General features: G+C 40.8%; 1 protein-coding gene across 2 annotated transcripts in view; it reads right to left on the bottom strand.

Annotated features, from left to right (window-relative positions):
* COL8A1 (collagen type VIII alpha 1 chain) overlaps positions 1-22,163 on the bottom strand; it is a 150,911-nt gene that overhangs the window by 53,455 nt on the left and 75,293 nt on the right. For both annotated transcript variants that reach the window (XM_073616971.1, XM_073616972.1), the window contains exons 2-3: positions 6,951-7,113; positions 4,363-4,441 (exon numbers count right to left, since the gene is read on the bottom strand). The gene's annotated coding sequence lies outside the window, so the exon portion shown is untranslated. The remainder of the gene's footprint in view (positions 1-4,362; positions 4,442-6,950; positions 7,114-22,163) is intronic.

Here is a 22,163-nt window from a genome sequence, read left to right as displayed (position 1 = left end):
TACTTATATATACATGTATAGAGCCATGACAGGTCTTTATAGTCCTATACATGAATAGAGCAGTAACAGGTCCTTTTTATACTCCTATATACATGTATAGAGCCATGACAGGTCCTCTTTATACTTATATATACATGTATAGAGCCATGACAGGTCCTCTTTATAGTCCTATACATGAATAGAGCAATAACAGGTCCTTTTTATACTCCTATATACATGTATAGAGCCATGACAGGTCCACTTTAGTTATCATAATATAAAATAATGGATGTGGGGGCATTTTGGTGGGCGTGATTTTTTTTTTGGGGGGGGGGGGGGGCAGCATTTCATTCTTGGTACCAGGCAGCACAATTTCTTGGGCCGGCCCTGGATGCTATACTCAATGCAACAAGGTTGTGCTGTAATTACAGTATATAAATCAGTTTTTAAAAGGGATTCTAGACAACCATGCAGATTTCAGCTCACTGTACTCAGACTAGTATAATACGACGTTTGCAGGTTACACAGTTACATAGTCAGGTTGAAAAAAAAAGACACAAGTCCATCCAGTTCAACCATAAAAAATAAATAAATACCGTAAATAAAATAAAACATTTACAATCCCATATACCCAATCCTATACCCAGAGTTGATCCAGAGGAAGGCGAAAAAACCCCCCAGAAAAGCAAGATCCAATTTGCTACATCAGGGGAAAAAAAATCCTTCCTGATCCCAGAGAGGCAATCGGATTTTCCCTGGATCAACTTTACCTATAAAATCTTAGTACCCAGTTATATTATGTACATTTAGGAAAGAATCCAGGCCTTTTTTAAAGCAATCTACTGAGCTGGCCAGAACCCCCTCTGGAGGGAGTCTATTACACATTTTCACAGCTCTTACTGTGAAGAAACCTTTCCATATTTGGAGATGAAATCTCTTTTCCTCTAGACGTAAAGAGTGCCCCCTTGCTCTCTGTGTTGACCGTAAAGTGAATAACTCAACACCAAGTTCACTATATGGACCCCTTATACATTAATACATGTTGATCATATCCCCCCTTAATCTCCTCTTCTCAAGAGTGAATAAATTCAGTTCCTCTAATCTTTCCTCATAGCTGAGCTCCTCCATGCCTCTTATCAGTTTGGGTGCCCTTCTCTGCACTTTTTCCAGTTCCCCGATATCCTTTTTGAGAACTGGTGCCCAAAACTGAAATGAATATTCCAGATGAGGTCTTACTAATGATTTGTACAGGGGCAAAATGATATCTCTCTGGAGTCCATACCTCTCTTAATACAAGAAAGGACTTTGCTCGCTTTGGAAACCACAGCTTGGCATTGCATGCTATTATTGAGCTTATGATCTACCAAAACCCCCAGATCCTTCTCCACCATTGATTCCTCCAGTTGTACTCCCCCTAGTATGTATGATGCATACATATTCATAGCCCCCAAGTGCATAACTTTACATTTCTCAACATTAAACCTCATTTGTCACTTAGCTGCCCAATTAGACAGTACATTGAGGTTGGCTTGTAAATTGGAGACATCCTGTAAGGACGTTATTCCACTGCATAGCTTAGAGTCATCTGCAAAGACTGAAATGGTACTTTTGATCCCAGACCCTATATCATTTATAAAGATGTTAAAAAGTAAGGGTCCCAGCACTGAACCTTGGGGTACACCACCGATAACCTTAGACCATTCAGAGTAAGCATCATTAACCACTACTCTCTGAATTCTGTCTTTTAGTCAGTTTTCCATCCATTTACAAACTGATATTTCCAAGCCTGTAGACTTTGCCTTACACATGAGCCGTGTGTGCGGAACTGTGTCAAACGCTTTTGCAAAATCCAAGTATACCACGTCCACAGCCACCCCTCTGTCCAAGGTTTTACTTACCTCCTCATAAAAAGAAATCAGGTTTGTCTGACAACTTCTGTCTTTCATGAATCCATGCTGTCTGTTGCTTAAAATATTTTTTTCCAGCAAGAACTCATCTATGTGATCTTTTATTAAACTCTCCAGTATCTTCCCGACTATCGAAGTTACACTAACAGGTCTATAGTTACTTGGTAAAGACTTTGTTCCCTTTTTAAAGATAGGCACCACATTGGCCCTACGCCAATCCAGTGGTACTACACTTACAGTTACTACTGCTCTTACTGAATAAGTCAGAGCAAGAATCTGCCACTGGTTATAGGAAAAGTGGTATTAAATTCAGTAAGCAATTAAGTAAACATATATTTGCAGCATACCAATTGATGTGATGGCTGCATTCCTTTTCTTTTTTACACTTTCTTTCTTTTATTTTCACCTGGTGATCTGGCCAGCAGGCTGGTTTTCAACAGAACAAGCTGTCTTGTAGATGCAGCAGTTAGAGGGTTAAGATAACATAGGAAGCGTTGACAGGACAGCTCTGAATTTCTGTCAGGATCAACAGGTATTTTCTGTACTCACAGCAGAAATCTAACCAAAAACTTTCAATGGTATAATTAACAAAGAAAAGAAGAGCAAAAAAAAAAAAAAGAAATCCATTGTTAGGGTTTCCATACACTTAGGAATGTATTTATAGAAAATATGCATCGCTGTTTGTCTATCATAACTGATTGTAAATTCCTTCCATGAGAATGGAGAAAACTTGAATGTTCTTAGGCTATATTCTCTGCAATTCAAATGTAAGAATGCAGAAAAGACCTCATTATGGTCACTAGATGGCTCTGAGGCGCACACATATTTCTAATAGTCAGCATCATCTTGTGACCATAATGTGGAGGGCGCTGACTATCATAAGAAAATAAGCATGCTCCTCTGCGCCCTCTAGTGCCCATAATGCAGTATTATATGCATTCATACATTTGAATTGCAAAGAATATAGTCATGTTTCAATCTCCCTTTGTAACTATATAAACTCTGAACACAGCAAACATGCCTGGTGAGTAATCGCCTATACATCCTCTACTGTAGCACTAAAGACTTGGCTGCACATATGAATGAATACAGACCTACTGTAGCTTTGGTACAATCAGCATTCAGAATTGGGAAGTATGCACTCTAAAGGATAAACATTAGAAACACTTGAAGAACTTATGAAGAAAAAAAAAATCTTTATATCTAGGTCTTGTACAAGTATGGTATGATTGTAGCCCTTCTGCATTTGGATGGCCAGATATAACGTGGGGCTTTCAGATCTAGCATGAAGTAGTCAGACATTTTTTTTTCTATTTTTTGGTTTGCTTATAAGTTCAGTTAGTTGCCAGCATTGTTGAAAAAACCCAGCTGCAGTAGCAGCTGTAAGCATACAGCCTTTTCTCAAAGAGTCAGCAATGCAAGAGTTAAATATTTCAGTAATGTCACAATTTGCTCTTAGATTCTTTGGATCTATCAAGCCCAATATATTTTCTACTGAAGGAGCCATCTGCGCAATGAGGAAATGGTCTGTCAAAAAGGCATCCAAGCTAACCATTTTCATTCGATTACTTATTTATGTTACGATTGTGAGAGTCATATTGGAATAACACTGATCAGCATATAAGGTCTATTTTGGGTATACAGTTTGGGTATACAATATACAGAAATGGGGGGGCTCTGGGGGGGGGAGCTGCAGCACAGAAGGTTTTTTAACTTAATGCTCAGATTGCATTAAGGTGAAAAACCATGAGACTTTACAACCCCTTTAATATTTACTAAAATAGTCACATGATTGGAAAGCGCACAGTTACCAGCAGCTATACTGGAAACCAAGAAGTGATCGGAAGCTTCCCATTAGCTGCCGCTAACTGTGCACGTAGGGCACGCAGTCTCGGCACAGCTGTGTCTGGTAATTGGTATGCAAATATGCGGCCTCTCTGCGCCAAGGCCCACCCGCTGAGAGGTCGCATATTTCCGTGCCGTCGGTGCATAGGGGTTAAGATGTGCCACAGTTTCAAAACTAATAATTATAAACTTTTAACACACATATTGTATTAAGCATTATAGAAAAAATGAATAATGGTTTTGTGACCCTTCAGAACACATGATGGAGCAAGGACTGCAAATTTTCAAAATCTTCCAGGTAGTCACATGACTGGATTGTTCACAATCATGTTATCCAGGGCCACTGCTGACCAAGGTAGATGAAAGCCTTAGGGCAAGGCTTTGGCTGCAACCAGTGAGAGAAAACTGTGGGCTGAAGAGAAGGTCTCAGACACACCTGTCAGAAGTGCACAGCTGATTACCGATAAATTAATTATACATTAATATCACACAGGAAGTTTCAGGAAATGTACAGTCCCTAAATGTACTGCATACGTTTATCCTGGTATATGTATTCAGTTCACTTTAAGGACCGGTGTGATATTATTTGTGAAATGACCACACTGTATCCACATATAATTGGAAGACTTACGTTAATGTTTCTAGATGTTGATGAAAGTGCTCTTTGCTTTTCATATAAATGTACAAGTGTCTGTTTTGACCGTCAACACCTGGAATGAATGAGATTTGGTTAACCAGATCCTTTATGTTGCACAAGATGATAAATGAAGCAGTTCATGCACTTTAATAGACCTAAAATACCAAAGGAGATCAAAAAGCAATGATGATGTGCAAGACACAGTACACAATGGCAACCAATTCAGCTCAAAGCAGATAGATCTGTGAAAAGTGATTTCTGACTGGTTACTGTACATCATCTCTGCTTTGTATCACGAATAAGCACAATGATGAAACCAGCCTGATAATGTTCGGTCCCCTAAATAATGGTGTCATTGTTATTTCAAATAATCAGATCATATTCAAGGCACACAGATATATTCTTTTCAATGTAATCTGCCAAGTGCTATATGTTTGGGGGCTTTTTAACACTAAATCTGTTGCCATATTTCTGCATTTTCCAGTGCAGGCTTGGACATCCATTGCATTCAACAGATTTCCCCAAAATGCTTCTTTGCTGTGTTTTGGAATCAAGCGCTTCATGGAGCATTTTGGGGACATTAACCAGCTATTTACTATTGAAGTCATTTAAAATGTAACCTTTCAAAAACACCATGTAAAGCATAAAATATGCATTGTATGCACACTGTTATGACCCCTGTGGGATCTCCTATCTAATTCTGATCTACTGCTAAAAGTACAAGTTGCTTGGCTGTCATACGGACCCTCTAGCTTCAATGATTTCAGAGTCACTGACCAGGAACAAGTATGCAGAAAGCAGTTCTAACTTAAAGCTTTTCTAAACTCAGAAGCAAAAATGTATTATTTTGCAGTTTACAAATCCTTAAAAAGAAAAAATCATTTTTTTCCCCTTGATTTTTGCCTGGTAATCCTGTCAGTAAGTCTGTTTTTTTCAGATTCCTTTAATAGACCAAGCTGTCTAGCAAAAGTGTGAGTTCACGGGTTGAGACAAACCATTTAACATTTATAGGGGTGTTTACTATGTTCAGAATATATTTTTTTTATCTAAAACCTTTTTCCCCAAAAAGGAAAAAATTCTGTTGCTGTAATTGCTTAAAAATTGTTAGCTGAAGTTCACTTCACTTTATTAGTCAAGTCCATGAAAATTTGTTAGTGCGTCTAATGCAGCGTACACACGGTCGGACTTTTCGACCGGACTGGTCCAACAGACTTTCCAACGGACTTTCAACGGACTTCCGACGGATTTTATAACGAACGGACTTGCCTACACATGATTACACCAAAGTCCGACGGATTCGTCCGTGATGATGTACACCGGACTAAAATAAGGAAGTTGATAGCCAGTAGCCAATAGCTGCCCTAGCGTCGGTTTTTGTCCGTCGGACTAGCATACAGACGAGCGGATTTCTGGGTCCGGCAGAGTTACGACGTAAAGATTTGAAGCATGTTCCAAATCTAAAGTCCGTCAGATTTTCAACTGGAAAAGTCAGCTGAAGGTCTGATGAAGCCCACACACGATCAAATTGTCCACCGGACTCGGTCCGTTGGACCAGTCCAATCGAAAAGTCCGCCCGTGTGTACGCGGCTTAACACTACCCTTTCTACAGGTTGACAATGCTGCTGTCTAAGGGTGGCTCTATTGCTCTTCCATATAGTGGAGACTCCCTAAGACAGGAAATGTTTTACTGCCTGAAGCACAGTGGGGGCCGCTCATGCAGGGCGCATTGGCGCCACCCTCATTATCCATGCATCTGGCCCCCTAATCTACATGCAGGGCACCAGATAGATGGATTACAATAGGGTTTTTTTTGAAGCACATGATTAGAGCCTGAGGCTCTTATTGGCTTCAAAAAAGGCTGGGCTCGGGACGCAGAGCCCACTCACTTTTGTGACAATGGCAAATTAATATTTGCTATTGTCTTCCTGATTCTCCTCCCAGCCAGTCAGGAAGCAGTTCCTGTGACCCGATTGGCCAAGGCGTATTAGGACCCCCTGGCCAATTATGTCTCAGGACACACTTCCTGTTCGCCCCGGGAGGAGAATCAACAGTCCAGCTGTTTATTCCCCCTGACTCCAAAGGTAATGCCCTGATCGCTGCTGTTCCATCTGTCTCCCCCCAGGGAGGAGCACCAGGTAAAAATAAAGCCTAAAAAGCCCCCCCCCCAAAAAAGAAAACAAATGCAGCCACCACATTTAAGTACTGATGTACCACACAATGTAAGCTGCATTATATTGCATTCTTGTTTTGGGGTCTAGATACACTTTATGTTTAGATTTATTTGGCTGCTTGCTTTTCCTGGGTCAGTGACTTGGAGAGTAACCAGGAACAGCCAGATAGCTAGCATGTTCATAAGGAGTTTAGCAACCCTGCTATCTCTTTCCCGACAGGCTTCTTTTTGGTTCAGTCACAGACTACTGTAGTGGGGCCTGTATGTGTATATATATATATATATATATACACATATACATACACATACACATATACACACACAGTATACAGTATGTGTTTGTATGTATGTATTTCATTTATATTTATACTGATAAATATGTAGGTGTGATCAGAAAAATTCAGTATACTACCTTTGTTAGCTACTTCTTGTTCCGCCAGTCAGAGTCTGTCATTATCATTTGGAACTCCTGAAATTCCCAAGTCCAAATATATTTAAAATGTGTCCACTTATACAGTTGATACCCTTACAACCTTCTGATGTTGAGTATTCAGATGTGCAGGATCATGTATATGCTGCAGGAAATTGAACAGATTAGAGGCATTTGATGGATCAGCAAAGTTAAAACAGGTATATGAATACTCAAAGTTCCTATTCCAAATACAAAACAGCACTTTAATAGACATTAGTGAAACATAACATTGGTAAGTCGTTACTGCAAAGCAGTTCCAGACATATAAGAAACCAGTTTCTGGCCTTCTGAAATGTTTGCACAATACATATGATGCCAGAGTGAAAATGCCAGACATCATCCTGGTTATAGCTGATGAAAGCCAAACCAGGGGACAGCTAAAACAAAAAAATAAATAAAGTGATTCTAATAGGTGTATTATTTTAAAATAATAAACATGTTATGCAGGTTTTTCTTTGTATTCTGAGCAATTCTTCCGCCAGTTGTGGCTGCAATCTTTCTTGGTCTACCAGAGCTTGGCTTGGTATCAAAAGAGCCCCAAATTTTCCACTTTTTAATAAGGAGGATCAGGGCTGCTCTTTGTAAAACTATGGCACAGAGCAGGTAGGTATAACATGTTTATTATTTTAAAATAAATGCACCTATTAGAATCACTTTATTTATTTTTTTGTCTTCTGGAGTTCAACTTTACCTTTAGACCTCAGTCATAGGAAGGTAAAGTAACAGATTTAAAACTCTAAAATACTATACATCAATGAGTTAATCAGCTAAACATTATTACTGTCATTTTCACAGTTCATGTTTGTAATATATAAAACACAAAAAAAATCAGTTTCTAATATGTATTTTTCCTATTCTAGACATACAGTAGATGGGAAGATGTGACACCAAAAATAGCAGCAAGGGTCTTCTGTCTACAGCTCCAGTACCTGCTGCTGTCTCTTCTGCAGCCCAGCCTACAGAACATAGGGCAGTGAAGTGATGGTGAACCTTGGCACCCAAGATGCTTTGGGACTACATTTCCCATGATGCTCAACTACACTGCAGAGTGCATGAGCATCATGGGAAATGTAGTTCCAAAACATCTGGGGTGCCAAGGTTCGCCATCACTGACATAGGGTGACCCATACCTTCTTCTCCTCCTCCTGATTAATGGAAGGATCAGCTAGGATACAGAGAAATTTTCTAGTCGGCTGTACAATCTCCATAGACAGTATTGTGCTGACAAAAACCTTTCTGGAAGCATCCCTGAATATATTATTCCCCTAGTTGGTGTCACACTGAGCCTTGAGATCAGGGCAGAATGTGGCCATTTATCTCAGTCTTGAATATGATCATCAATAACTGCAGAGCTAGTTTAAAATACACAAATGTTAGTAGAAGATTACTCTACTATAAAACATTGATTTTGTAATATAGTGTCCCTTTAAGTTTGTGTTGAATTATTGTCTCTACCCCTTTCAAGAAATCTACTTCCGCCTGAATTAATACTCTTAAAATATCTGCAAATCTACCACAGTAGCTACTTATGAAACAATAACACCTTTTATTTCACAGGGAATTAGGTAACCATTTACTTCAGCAGTCTGGCAGAGCACTTAAATCTGACCGTTTGTGCAAAATCCACTGCAAATGCCTAGAACTTCTGGAATTAAAAAGCCTGATCTTTGTGTTCTGTTTGTATGAATAGTGGGAGCCTCTAACTATAATAATGTATACAGTAATGAATCCAAGCATTGCTGTCAGCACTCAGTGTTTTCTTAAAGTGGCAAGTATGTCTTTGTTTACAAAATTTAGAGGACAAAGTCACATTAAGGTTCGGTTCACACTGCCGTGACTTGGGATCTAAAATGTGAGACCCCAAGTCGCATGACATGTGAAATCCTATATTAGTCAATGAGAGCTGTCGTAATTAGCACTACTGAAGTCGCTCCGACTTTAGAAAAGGTTCCTGTACTACCTCAAGGCAAATTCTATCCGACTTGTGCCCATAGAAGTTGCCTCTGGTTGAATCCTCATCTATAGTGAGGTGATTTGGATCCGATATTACAGGAAGATTACCCTGGCATTCCCTGAAAGTTGCTTCAAAGTCACATCACAGTAGTATTCAAAAGTCAAGTCGCCAGCAAACCGCCAGGAAGTTGCCTGGCAAAGTCGCACCAGAAGTTGCGTGACTTTCAGGTTGCAGTAGTGTGAACTGAACCTAAAGGATAACTGTATACAGTAAGTATTAAAAATAATAATAACAAGGCAACACACCTGTAATAAAATCAGTTCTGCTAAAGCCATAGTGCACAACCAGCAATTGAATGGTGGGATGTCTTGAGTGTACAGAGATAAATGAAGGAATGTGTTTAGTATATAGAGGTGGACAGTGGGGCTTCCTGAGTGCCTAGATGTTTATGGTGGGGGTGTGCCGAGTGTATAGGTGTGTGTGTGTGTGATGAGATCTGCTGAGTGTATAGATACAGTAGATTATTTCAAGAAAGGTCTGGATTCTTTCCTAGATACACATAACATAACTGGATACTAATATTTATAGGTAAAGTTGATGCAGGGAATATCTGACTGCCTCTTGGGGGATCAGGAAATAATTTTTTTCCTCCACTGCAGCAAACTGGATAATGCTTTATTGTTTTTGTTTTTTTTTGCATTCCTCTGGATCAACTGTGGGTACAGGATTGTGTATAAAGGATTGTATAAATGTTTTTTCCCTTCTATTGGTTGAACTGGATGGACTTATGTCTTTTTTCAACCAGACTAACTATAACTATGTAACTATGTACATTATGGGGTGTGCTGAGTGTATAGAGGTGCATGGAGGGGTGTGCTGAATGTATAGTTGAGAACAGTGGTTAGTGTGAGTGCATTTGTATGTATGGTTGGGTGTGCTGAGTGTATAGATGTGCATAGTGGGGTGTGGTGAGTGTATAGGGGTGAAAGGTTGGGTGTACTAAGTGTATAGCGTTAAGTGGTGGGGTGTGCTGAATGTATGGAGGTACATGGTGGGGTGTGCTGAGTGTATGGAGGTACATGGTGGGGTGTGCTGAGTGTATGGAGGTACATGGTGGGGTGTGCTGAGTGTATGGAGGTACATGGTGGGGTGTGCTGAGTGTATGGAGGTACATGGTGGGGTGTGCTGAGTGTATGGAGGTACGACGTGGGGTGTGCTGAGTGTATGGAGGTGCATGGTGGGGTGTGCTAAATGTATCATGGTGCATGAAAGGGTGTGCTGAGTGTATTGAGGTGCATTTAGGGGTGTGCTGAGTGTATCATGGAGAATTTAGAGGTGTGCTGAGTGTATCATGGAGCATGGAGTTGGACGGCACAGTGATGTAGTGGGTAGCACTCTCGCCTAGCAGTAAAAAGGGTCGCTGGTTCGAATCCCAACCATGACACTACCTGCCTGGAGTTTGCATGTTTTCCCTGTGCCTGCGTGGGTTTCCTCCAGGCACTCTGGTTTCCTCCCGCACTCCAAAGACATGCTGGTAGGTTAATTGGCTCCTGTCTAAATTGGCCCTAGTATATGAATGTGAGTTAGGGACCTTAGATTATAAGCTCCTTGAGGGTAGGGACCGTATATGTAAAGTGCTGCGTAAATTGACGGCGCTATATAAGTGCCTTAAATAATAATAATAACGGAGTTGTGTGCTGAGTGTATAGAAGTGTTGAGTGTATAAAAATGCATAGAGGAGTGTATAGAGGTTTCACGATGGGGTATGGTGAGTGTATAGGGGTGAACAGTGGGGTGCATGATGGGGTGTGCTGAGTGTACAAGGGTGCATAATGGGGTGTTTTGAGTATATAGGAGTGAATGGTAAGGTGTGCTGAGTGTAACAGGAGAATGGTGAGATGTCCTTTTCATGCTCTCCGGTACGATTGTTGGCCAACCGAGCGTCTGATTTTTGTCAAAAGGGCATGTGCCAGGATCTTGTCTTGCATACTAACGGTAACAATCTTCACGTCACAAACACAAAGGTAGTGACGTACTACGAGGAATTTCAGCTCTTGAGCGCCACCCTTTGGGCCAATTCTGCTAATTTCATGTTTGGTGAGCACTGATTCCGAGCATGCATTTTTGTACTTTCGACTTTTGTGTGACAGATTTGTGTACTGACCATACAAAAATCTGCAGTCAAACTGTTGTCCGCCGAAAATTTACTAGCCTGCCATCCAACATTTGTTGGCCGAAAGTTGGGCAACAATTGTCAAAAGGAGCATACTAACGGTAAGATTTTAGGACAACAGTCTGTCAACAGACAATCCCCTGCCAACAATCGTACTGTGTGTACGAGGCTTTAGACTGGGAGGGAATATTGGCATCAATGGACACAGAACAGAAATGATAATTTTTCAAAAAGACTGTATGCGAACTCATTGCAAAGTATATTCCCATGAGCAATACGTTTAAAAGGCTAAAAATAAAACCTATGAGGCTTACGGCCAAACTTAAAATGGCTATAAATAATGAGTAAAGAACTTTAAAAAAAATATATAAAAATGAAGGAACACTATTATTGTTTAAATGCTACATAGAATATAACAGAATATGTAAAAAGGAAATCAAGGATGCAAAAATTCAAAAGGAACGACAGATTGCAAAAGATAGTAGGACAAACCCCAAAAATTCTTCAAATATATTAATAGTAAAAAGGTCAGGTCTGAGCATGTAGGCCCTTTACAAAATAATCTAGAGTAGCTGAGGTGAGTACGTAATCTTTTCTCTCACTACACTGTGTTGACAAAGAGAAGGCTAATTTATTAAATACTTTCTTCAGCCCTGTGTATACAAAGGAGCATGGGGCAGCTCAAGTTCATAATAGGGGTGGTATTGGCACAGCCCCAAATGATCCATAAAGGCTCAAAAGTGATATGTTCCAGAAATATTTAGACAGAATAAAGGTGGATAAAGCACCTGGACCAGATGGCATCCACCCATGGAACCTAAAAAAATTGAGCTCTGTAATTTCAAAGCCATTGTTTCTAATTTTTAGGAACTTGTTAATGACTGGAATGGTACCACTGGATTGGCGTAGGGCCAATGTGGTGCTCATATTTAAAAAGGGTACGTCTTTACCAAGTAACTATAGACCTGTTAGTTTAACTTCTCTAGTCGGGAAGATACTGGAGAGTTTAATAAAAGACCACATAGATGTGTTATTGATGGAAAAAAATATTTTAAGCAACAGACAGCATGGATTCATGAAGGACAGAAGTTGTCAAACAAACCTGATTTCGATTTATGAGGAGGTAAGTAAAATCTTGGACAAAGGGGTGTAGGTAAAGTATACAGGCTTGGAAAGATCAGTTTGAAAATTGATAGAAAACTGGCTAAAAGACCGAATTCAGAGAGTAGTGGTTAATGATGCTTATTCTGAATGGTCTAAGGTTATCAGTGGTGTAACCTAAGATTCAGTGTTGGGACCCTTACTTTTTAATATCTTTATAAATGATATAGGGTCTGGGATTAAAAGTACAATTTCTGTCTTTGCAGATGACACTAAGCTATGCAGTGGATTAACGTCCTTACAGGATGTCTCCAGTTTACACCGACCTCAATGCACAGTCTAATTGGGCAACTAAGTGGCAAATGAGGTTTAAAGTTGATAAATGTAAAGTTATGCACTTGGGGGCTAAGAATATGCATGCATCATACATACTAGGGGGAGTACAACTGGGGGAATCCATAGTGGAGAAGGATCTGGGGGTTTAGGTAGATCATAAGCTCAATAATAGCATGCAATGCCAAGCTGTGGTTTCCAACAAGCAAAGTCCTTGTATTAAGAGAGGTATGGACTTCAGAGAGAGAGAGAGATTTCATTATGCCCCTGTACAAATCATTAGTAAGACTCCATCTGTAATATGCAGTTCAGTTTTGGGCACCAGTTCTCAAAAAGGATATCGGGGAACTGGAGAAACTGCAGAGAAGGGCAACCAAACTGATAAGAGGCATGGAGGAGCTCAGCTATGAGGAAAGATTTGAGGAAAAGAATTTATTCTCTCTTGAGAAGAGGAGATTAACCACTTCCTCCCCGGACCATTTGGCTGCCCAATGACCGGGCTACTTTTTGTGATTCGGCACTGCGATGCTTTAACTGACAATTGTGTGGTCGTGTGACGTTGCTCTCAAACAAAATTGACGTTCTTTTTTTCCCACAAATAGAGCTTTCTTTTGGTGGTATTTGATCACCTCTGCGGCTTTTATTTTTTGCGTTATAAACAAAAATAGAGCAACAATTTTGAAAAAAAAGCAATATTTTTTACTTTTTGCTATAATAAATATCCCCAAAAAATATATAAAAAAACTATTTTTTTCCTCAGTTTAGGCCGATATGTATTCTTCTACATATTTTTGGTAAAAAAAAAATTGCAATAAGCGTTTATTGATTGTTTTGCGCAAAAGTTATAGCGTCTACAAAACAGGAGATAGTTTTATGGTAGTTTTATAATAACTTTTTTTTTTTACTAGTAATGGCGGCAATCAGCGATTTTTATCATGACTGCAACATTATGGCGGACACATGGGACAATTATGACACATTTTTGGGACCATTGGCATTAATACAGCAATCAATACTGTAAAATTGCAATGATTACTGTAAAAATGTCACTGGCGGTGAAGGGGTTAACCACTAGGGGGCAGGGAAGGGGTTAAATGTGTCCTAAGGAGTGATTCTAACTGTCTGGAGGATGGGCTAGCAGCGACACGACACTGATCGCTACTCCCGATGAGAGGGATCAGACGATCAGTGTCCTGTCACTAGGCAGAACGGGGAAATGCTGTGTTTACATGGCATCTCCCCGTTCTTCAGCTCCGTGACACGATCGCAGGCACCCGGTGGACATCGAGTCCGCAGGTTCTGCGGGCACGGTCACGGAGATCGCGGCAAGCGCGCGCGCACAGCGGGAAATTCTAAGTAACGTACAAGTACGTTACTTTGCCCAGCCGTGCCATTCTGCCGACGTATATCGGCGTAAGCCGGTCTTTAAGTGGTTAAGGGGGATATGATCAACATGTACAAATACATAAGTGGTCCATATAGTGAACTTGAGTTATTCACTTTAAGGTCATCACAGAGGACAAGGGGGCACTCTTTACGTCTAGAGGAAAAAAGATTTAATCTCCAAATACGGAAAGGTTTCTTCACAGTAAGAGCTGTGAAAATGTGGATTAAACTCCCTACAGAGATGGTTCTAGCAAGCTCAGTAGATTGCTTTAAAAAAGGCCTGGATCTACATAATATAACTGGATACAAACATTTATAGGTAAAGTTTATCCAAGGAAAATCTGATTGCCTCTCTGGGGATCAGGAAGGAATTTTTTCCCCTGCTGTAGCAAATTGGAGCATACTTTGCTGGCATTTTTTGCCTTCCTCTAGATCAACTGTGGGTGAAGGATTGTGTATATGGGATTGTATGATTTTTTTTTTTTTTACATGGTCCTGTGTGCGACATACTCCAGACTACTCCACTGGGGTGCATGGAGTGGTGTGCTAAGTGTGTAGGGCAGCATTGTGGGGCGTGCTTTATGTATATGGTTGATTGGTTGGGTGTTGCTGAGTGTAGTGAGGGAAAGGTAATCTTTTCTCTCACTACACTGTGTTGTACAAGAAATACTGTAGACTGCCGCCTTCTGTATACTGTGCAGTACATTGCATATGCCAGACTGTTCTACTCTGAATGCTGTGCTCTATTTTATATACTCCAACCCACTAATGATCACAGTGCTGTCATATTGATAAGCAGAAATTATGCATATCACTGGCACATCCAAATTTCCCTATTCAGTAAACGGGTAACTTTTGCTAATGTTGTCTATCAAACCATACACAGGAAGATGACCTGGAACCTCAATGACTGTCCTTTAAATCATAAGGCCTCATGCACACTGGGCTATAAAAATACATGTAAAAGCACCTCTATGTTAGCCTATGTGTCCATGCACAGGTGTATAAGAAAAGAAGCGTTTACAAGCTGAAAAAAAAAAAATCATCACCCGCATGTTCAGGCGAGGAGCATTAATGCATTCCAAATGCCAAAATAAATAAAAATTCTGAGAAATGGAATGCATTAACGCCTAAACATATCTAAACACTTGTGCAATACACAGCTTTCTGCTTGTTTTTTAGGCAGCTTTTTACCTTCAAGGAGTAAAGGCATTCAGAGTAGATGAGCAAATGTCTAGCGTGCATAAACCCCAGCATAAGTCCCATAAGCATAAGTACCATGAACCCCAGCAGATGTAGGTATTGAAAACTCTGCCAATTACTGTTGATCCGATGCAAGAAGACCTCTGTTTCAGTGCAAGGGGGTGAATAACAAGAAAAAAAAAATGGACAAACAGGACAAACTTACGATTTTACTGCACCTCGCTTCTAATTAAATTTAAAACATTGGGGCCAATACTTAATTTGGAAATTGAAATAAATAATATGGCACTTACTCCAACAAACGTGTCACATAAATGTACTGTGGATAAAATTAAGAAATAAAATGAATACTAAAGACTTCACTGGTGCTTAAATAATAAACTTATGCAATTAATTCATCCATATAAAGTGCAAAGTGCTGCATACAAAGGTAAAAGTGTGCAATAGCTTCTAATGTTACCAACCCTACTGTGGGTTAATAACGCAATCCCAGTGCTGTAAATTCAGTGCAAAATAAATAATGTGGCAAAAAGCAGCAATTTCTGATATACCTCATACGGAGATTAATACCACACTCCCAGTGCTGTCAATCCAACCACACAACTGCACTATATTGATTTTCTAACAAAATGTCCAACATTCACTTATTTCCTAATCCATGTGATTCAACCTTACTGTGTTTACAATGCCATATTCCACCCTTGTGCAAAAATGGCAGCTCACCCTCAATATAGACCTATACTTTTATATAGGTCTATTTGCACTTGATGGCTCTTCCCCTTATAGGTTTATGCTCTTGTGTATATACACCATATACTCCCACTTCCACTCCTCTCCACAGTATATCCAGCAATAATCAGAGATTTCTGAAAAAGTCACGTGAGCGGTAATGCAATGCGTCGGATGGAGCCAGGTGACATCACTTCTGGACTATTCGTCTTATTTATATATGTGGAGACACATAGATTCAATGTGAGCAGCTGCTTGATCCTTACTTTTAATTATACATTTAATTAAAAACTTAAAGTGGTAGCGCATAGGATTCCTCTTCTATAGATACAGTAACATTGGCCTTTAATTCTTCCCTGTATCCTGCAAAGCATTCTAGGAGCTACAAATAAACAATGTTAGCAGGACACAGGTTGTCTATGAAAGACCTAGTCTAGTCCTGCAGTCGGTATTTCAAGGCAGGAATGTGCACATGATCCATGTTTGCCTGTTTGGAAAACTTGACTTCCCCTGATGAATTGCACAAAAATGTAGAAAACATGAAAAAGTGAGTCATTTAGATATCTATCCATCAAATAAACTCCCTTGTAATATCTGACCTTAATTTCTTTTGGCGAAGACTGAGACCAGACTGGCTGATCACCAGACTCGGAGTTAAGAATTCTGACATCAGGGTTACAGATGTTCATAAATATCACCAAATGTTTGAAAAACCACAATGCTGAAAATCAATGACAATAATTCGAGACAAGCTAATCAGTTCGATCCTGTCTTTAATTACTGGGCTAGATTTTTCTCTGTCTGTTTGGACTATTAATCCAAATCTGACTTGTTTTGACTGCCCCAGTTGTATGTGTGCATAAACAAGGTTTGAAGTCCATGTAAGAAAACAGATTAAAGTGTTGGGAAGAGAGAATAGCAATTTTCGGCTTTGAAAAATAAACAGAGATTTCACCAGTAATGATGTCGACGATTTGGCTGAGGGCTAAACCGGTTTGGAGATGGGAAAAACGTGTCTTAAAACAGGACCATGTCGTGTTCTTAGAAATGTTTTCATAATTGGATCTGCTGCTCCTTGGAGAAATGCACAGCATGTAACATTGTAGCATGGGGCAACACCAGAAAATGACACCCTTGTCTAGTTCTATGTCTTCAAGCTCCCGGCCAGTAAAATCCAAAAGTCAGGTTATGTCTGGAAACCTTCCAGGTGTTTTGTGTCTGGTTCAGCTTCAGTAAATAATAAAGCAGTATCCCAGAAATGACAGTAATGCTACCCATGGTTGCAGGGTAAATTAAAGCTGGGCTCCAGACAGATACATATAAAAGATACATTAATGATGATTTTTTTTTTTCATTCAACCAAAGTAAGTAATTTAAAGCGGAGGTTCACACAAAAATTGAACCTCCGCTTTTCGGAACCCTCCCCCCCTCCGGTGTCACATTTGGCACCTTTCAGGGAGGAGGGGGGTGCAGATACCTGTCTAAGACAGGTATTTGCTCCCACTTCCAGGCATAGACTCCCACGGGAGTCTATGCCTCTTCCTGTCCCGCCGCACTGTCTGCTGGGACACACATGGGTCCCAGAGACAGCACGGACCATTCAGATTGCGCTGCGCGACAGCGAACCGGGAAGTGAACCCGCAAGGCTTCATTTCCTGATTCCCATACCGAAGATGGCGGCGGCAGCATCCGAGGACCGAGGGACGGTTTGGCCTCGGGTGCCGACATCGCTGGGCCCTGTGACAGGTAAGTGTCCATATTTTAAAAGTCAGCAGCTGCAGTTTGCGGGACTCCCTCTTTAATTAGACTTAAAGAAAAAAAAACTCCTGTCAGAAGTTTAAAATGCTTGTTAAATTCCCCATTCAGTTCCACGCAGTGGTTTTCAAGTAAAAGGACATTTTTGATTAGGCTAGGTTCACACTGGTTTTAAAAGCAGGCATTTAAGAGGTGTTAAAAATGACCCTCAAACTCCTATGGACAAGATACAATAGACAGCACACAGTGCTGATCACACTATGAAAACATGAAGTGTTAGCGTTGTGTCGCTTCAAAATTGAAGCCTCATGTTGAGTCAGGAGAAGTTTGAAGCCTTTCAACGCCTCCCATTGAAGTCTATCGTAGCACCTCACAAATGCTCTGGCAGGCAGTTGTGGTGCCATTGCAGGGTGTTAAAGTGGTTGTATACCCTGTTACACCAGTCTTCACTACAGGTAAGCCTATAATAAGGATTACCTGTAGGTACCATGAATATCTCCGAAACTTGCACAGTTTAGGAGATATTCACTGTATCCGCATGTGCCGATGTCCTCGGCACATGAACACTGAAGAAACGGCTTGCTCGAGCCGTTTCTTCAGTAGCTGTGCCGTGACCAGTGGCTCCAGCGTGCATGCGGGGGAGTGACGTCATCGTAGCTCCGGCCAATCACAGCGCCAGAGGCCACGAACCCAGAAATAACTCCAGGTGACAGGTCGCCAGTCATAGCGGTGTCCGGGGATCACTGAAACAGCTTTGATCTAAGGTAAGTATTTCATAATGAGCTAGTAAGCGATGCATACTAGCTCATTATGCCTTTGTCTTGCAGGTTTTTTTTTTCTGAGTTTACAACCACTTTAAGATTAGTTAATTTACTGTAATGGAATAGGCATTTGTGGAGCAGTTTTAATGCGCCTTAATGCTCATCAAATGCTTCAAAACTGGCCATAGGGCATTTGGGAAGCATTTTTAACTCATCATTAACGCTTGTAAAATGTCAGTCTAATGTCCACACTAAAGCTCATTAACACAAGTCTAATGCCAATACTAACCCTATAAGAGCGTTTGTTAAGCATTAGAAATTTAGTCAAGTGTGAACAAGCCCTTACTGTCAGTGCTGGCTGCAACTCTACTCCAGGCTGAAGCCCAATTTATGGGCATACCTGTGAGGGAGGTACAGTCACCACTGAAGCCACCTCCTGCCCTTCATTCTGCTACCCTTTGCATCCTCCGTCACCTCTTCTGGGCGTGACACACACAAAGCAGTCCACGCAAAACCTGCCTCCTCCTCTGAATGCTGCCAGGAACAAGCAGCTCTGTCTGTATGGCAGCCCTATGATTCCTCTACTGTACCCCTATGACGGCTTAAGAGTAGTGAGCAAACCTCTGTCTTCTAACGAAAAAGGCCGAGCTAAGTCCCACCTGCCTGCCGCCAACTATTCAAGGGAAGAGTGTGAGTAGATCTATTCTGAGATCTAATGATGAAGTAGCTGGCTTGTGTTGCTGACGGCTTGGGTTTTTGGGAATCTCCAGCGGCTGTTCTTCACAGCATAAGCTGACAGTTTCTATTCCACTCCCCCCTGCATCCTTCATCCCCACCTCCTTCATTCACCATTTTCCGATAGCAATGGGTGGGGAGATATATGACCTCATACCCACTGCACAAGTTTCAACTGGAACAAATGTGCGCCTAGTGACACTTTCGTTTCAGCCAATTTCAATCCCCAAAACAGCATCACAGAGAATGAGACAAGCTGAAAAGAGGAGACAGTAGAGTGAAAAGAGAAATGACCTCATCAATCTCCCGCTACTCCTTCAATGTCCAATCAGCATTCTGTCACAGCAGATGACACCATTGTATTGCTCATCTGTAACTGTGTGATGGGGCTGTGTAAATATCAGGACATAAAGTAATTGTAAACCTCAGACATGAAATTTGAACAACGCATATCCCTCTATAGTGTGTACTTGTTGGTATCCAGGACACCGATTGTCATTTCTCTTTCTTGCCTCATTCCTCTGCTATCAACATTAGTGACTTCTGACAAGTTTACCTGACACAAAGAGAAAAAAAGGGACAGGGGAGGGATCTCCAACACACAGCCTATGATTGACAGCCTCAGCTCTGTTCCTGTGTGCTGTGTGAAAGGGGGTGCGTCCCTTCCATCCAATCAGCTCTCATCTCTCCCCACTGAGCACTGCAGAGTGTAACTTCAGCTTCCTGCCCCCGTTCTCTGAAAGCTCAGACAAGCTATATAAATTCTGTACTTTGAACTGATGTGGAGACAAGAAAACTGCAGACACACAGATACAACTTATGTTGGAGGATTTATTTAATCTCAGTGTATCACATGAGGCCAGTCACTTCACTGGGTATACCCAAGGGCTTACAACCAATTTAATGAACAGAAATGCAACTTGTTTGGGAGGTAGAGCAGCTCCCTTATATTTATTTAATCAATGTATTTAGCTAGTTGTCTGGAGTTACAGTAGGTTTTGCCAATTATTGGGGCATGTTTGGTGAAAAAAAAAAATTATTGTGAGATACTGAACATGCAGGATGTCTTTAACATCACACATAGTTTGCCTATTTGTTCTTTTTTTCTAGCATTTTGTAAGATGTTTTAAAGCAAGAAGCATTTTTATAAGCACACATGCAAGAGAACTAGTCAGGTTTGAAAGTCTGATTGTTAGTTGTATGTAGGGCCACAGATAGCTTGATAAAAGCAAGCGACGCTCATGATTGCAAGCAATTAGAGGTTCTTTTTGTCGTACAGAGAGATTTTCCAACCTGTAGGAATATCCCCTAGCAAGGGGGTCCTGATCCTTTACACTTCTACAGGGGTAACATTAATCTTCTACATAGTGAAGATTTCCACCACTTCTATTCACATTTAAAGTATATCCAAATCCCACGCTTTTTTAGATAGAGTAGGGAAGAGTTACAGATTGTTTCTTGTATCCCATTGTGAGGAATTTCCCTTCAATTCATGTCCTGTAGACACAACAGGAAGTGATGAAAAATCTCTGCAAAGTGAGAAATAAAACTCACCGCTGGATTAAGTGTCCCTACTGAAAGATTTTCCCTCACTTCCTGTTCTGATGACAACTCTGATGCCAAATTTTGGATTCTCCCTCACTTTCAGTCCTGGTTACGGTGGTCATCAGCACTAATACTTAAACCTCCCCAGTGAGAACCATACAAAACCAGGTGGTGAGGACAGGGCACCCATCAAACTAATTCCAGCTGATTCAGCAATGGAAGACAGCAAATCGGAAGACAGTCGATCCATGTATGGAACAAGCCTTCCCCATACCACGTTCTGGTATGAACTGGCCCTATATGTTAATTACAACTGGTAACCTGTATCACCTGTGCACACATCTTTCTACCAACTTGTATCAAAGAACTGCACTCACCGAACCACATGAATGAAACAAACACTTTATAACATTAATATAATAATTACAATACAGTGGGAACATTTTTGTCAGCTTCAGTTTCATACATGTTTTACTTGAGAACGGACTGTGAGTGGTTTGAAACTGACGTACACTAAGGATGAGCTCAGGCGTGTTCGCAACTCTACGTGCCCGCGCCCGCCAGGAAGCTGACACTCCGCATCGTTGATCAGGTAGTGAGACATTTCCCAATCTGTGCAGCCGCGGATCGGAAAGTGTCTCACTGCCTGTGATTAGCGCTGCGGAGCGTCAGCTTCCTGGCGGGTGCGGGCACTGCCCGAACAAGCCTGAGCTCATCCTTATTATACACATTGCATGGATTTATCACATTACCACAAACTCCACGTATTGTTCTGTTCTGGATTTTGCAAGGAATTAAATAAATAATTTGAGGTACTGCAGAACTACTATTGTGGACTGTTTTATAAATATTTTTATAACAATATATAGACAGTATCTCACAAAAGTGAGTACCCCCCCCCTCACATTTTTGTAAATATTTTATTATATATATCTTTTCATGTGACAACACTGAAGAAATGACACTTTGTACAATGTAAAGTAGTGAGTGTACAGCCTGTATAACAGTGTACATTTGCTGTCCCCTCAAAATAACTCAACACACAGCCATTAATGTCTAAACCGCTGGCAACAAAAGTGAGTACACCCCTAAGTGAAAATGTCCAAATTGGACCCGATTAGCCATTTTCCCTCCCTGGTGTCATGTGACTCGTTAGTGTTACAAGGTCTTAGGTGTAAATGGGGATCGGGCGTGTTAAATTTGGTGTTATCGCTCTCACTCTCTTATACTAGTCACTGGAAGTTCAACATGGCACCTCATGGCAAATAACTCTCTGAGGATCTGAAAAAAAAGAAAAAAAAAAACTGTTGCTTTACATAAAAATGGCCTAGGCTATAAGAAGATTGCCAAGACCCTGAAACTGAGCTGCAGCATGGTGGCCAAGACCATACAGCGGTTTAACAGGACAGGTTCCACTCAGAACAGGCCTCCCCATGGTCGACCAAATAAGTTGAGTGCACATGCTCAGCGTCATATCC

Source organism: Aquarana catesbeiana, linkage group LG02, assembly GCF_042186555.1.
Source record: "Aquarana catesbeiana isolate 2022-GZ linkage group LG02, ASM4218655v1, whole genome shotgun sequence".
Classification (NCBI taxonomy): Eukaryota; Metazoa; Chordata; class Amphibia; order Anura; family Ranidae; genus Aquarana; species Aquarana catesbeiana.
The sequence above is the reverse complement of the archived record's forward strand: the minus strand, read 5'-3'. Positions and strand labels throughout refer to the sequence as shown.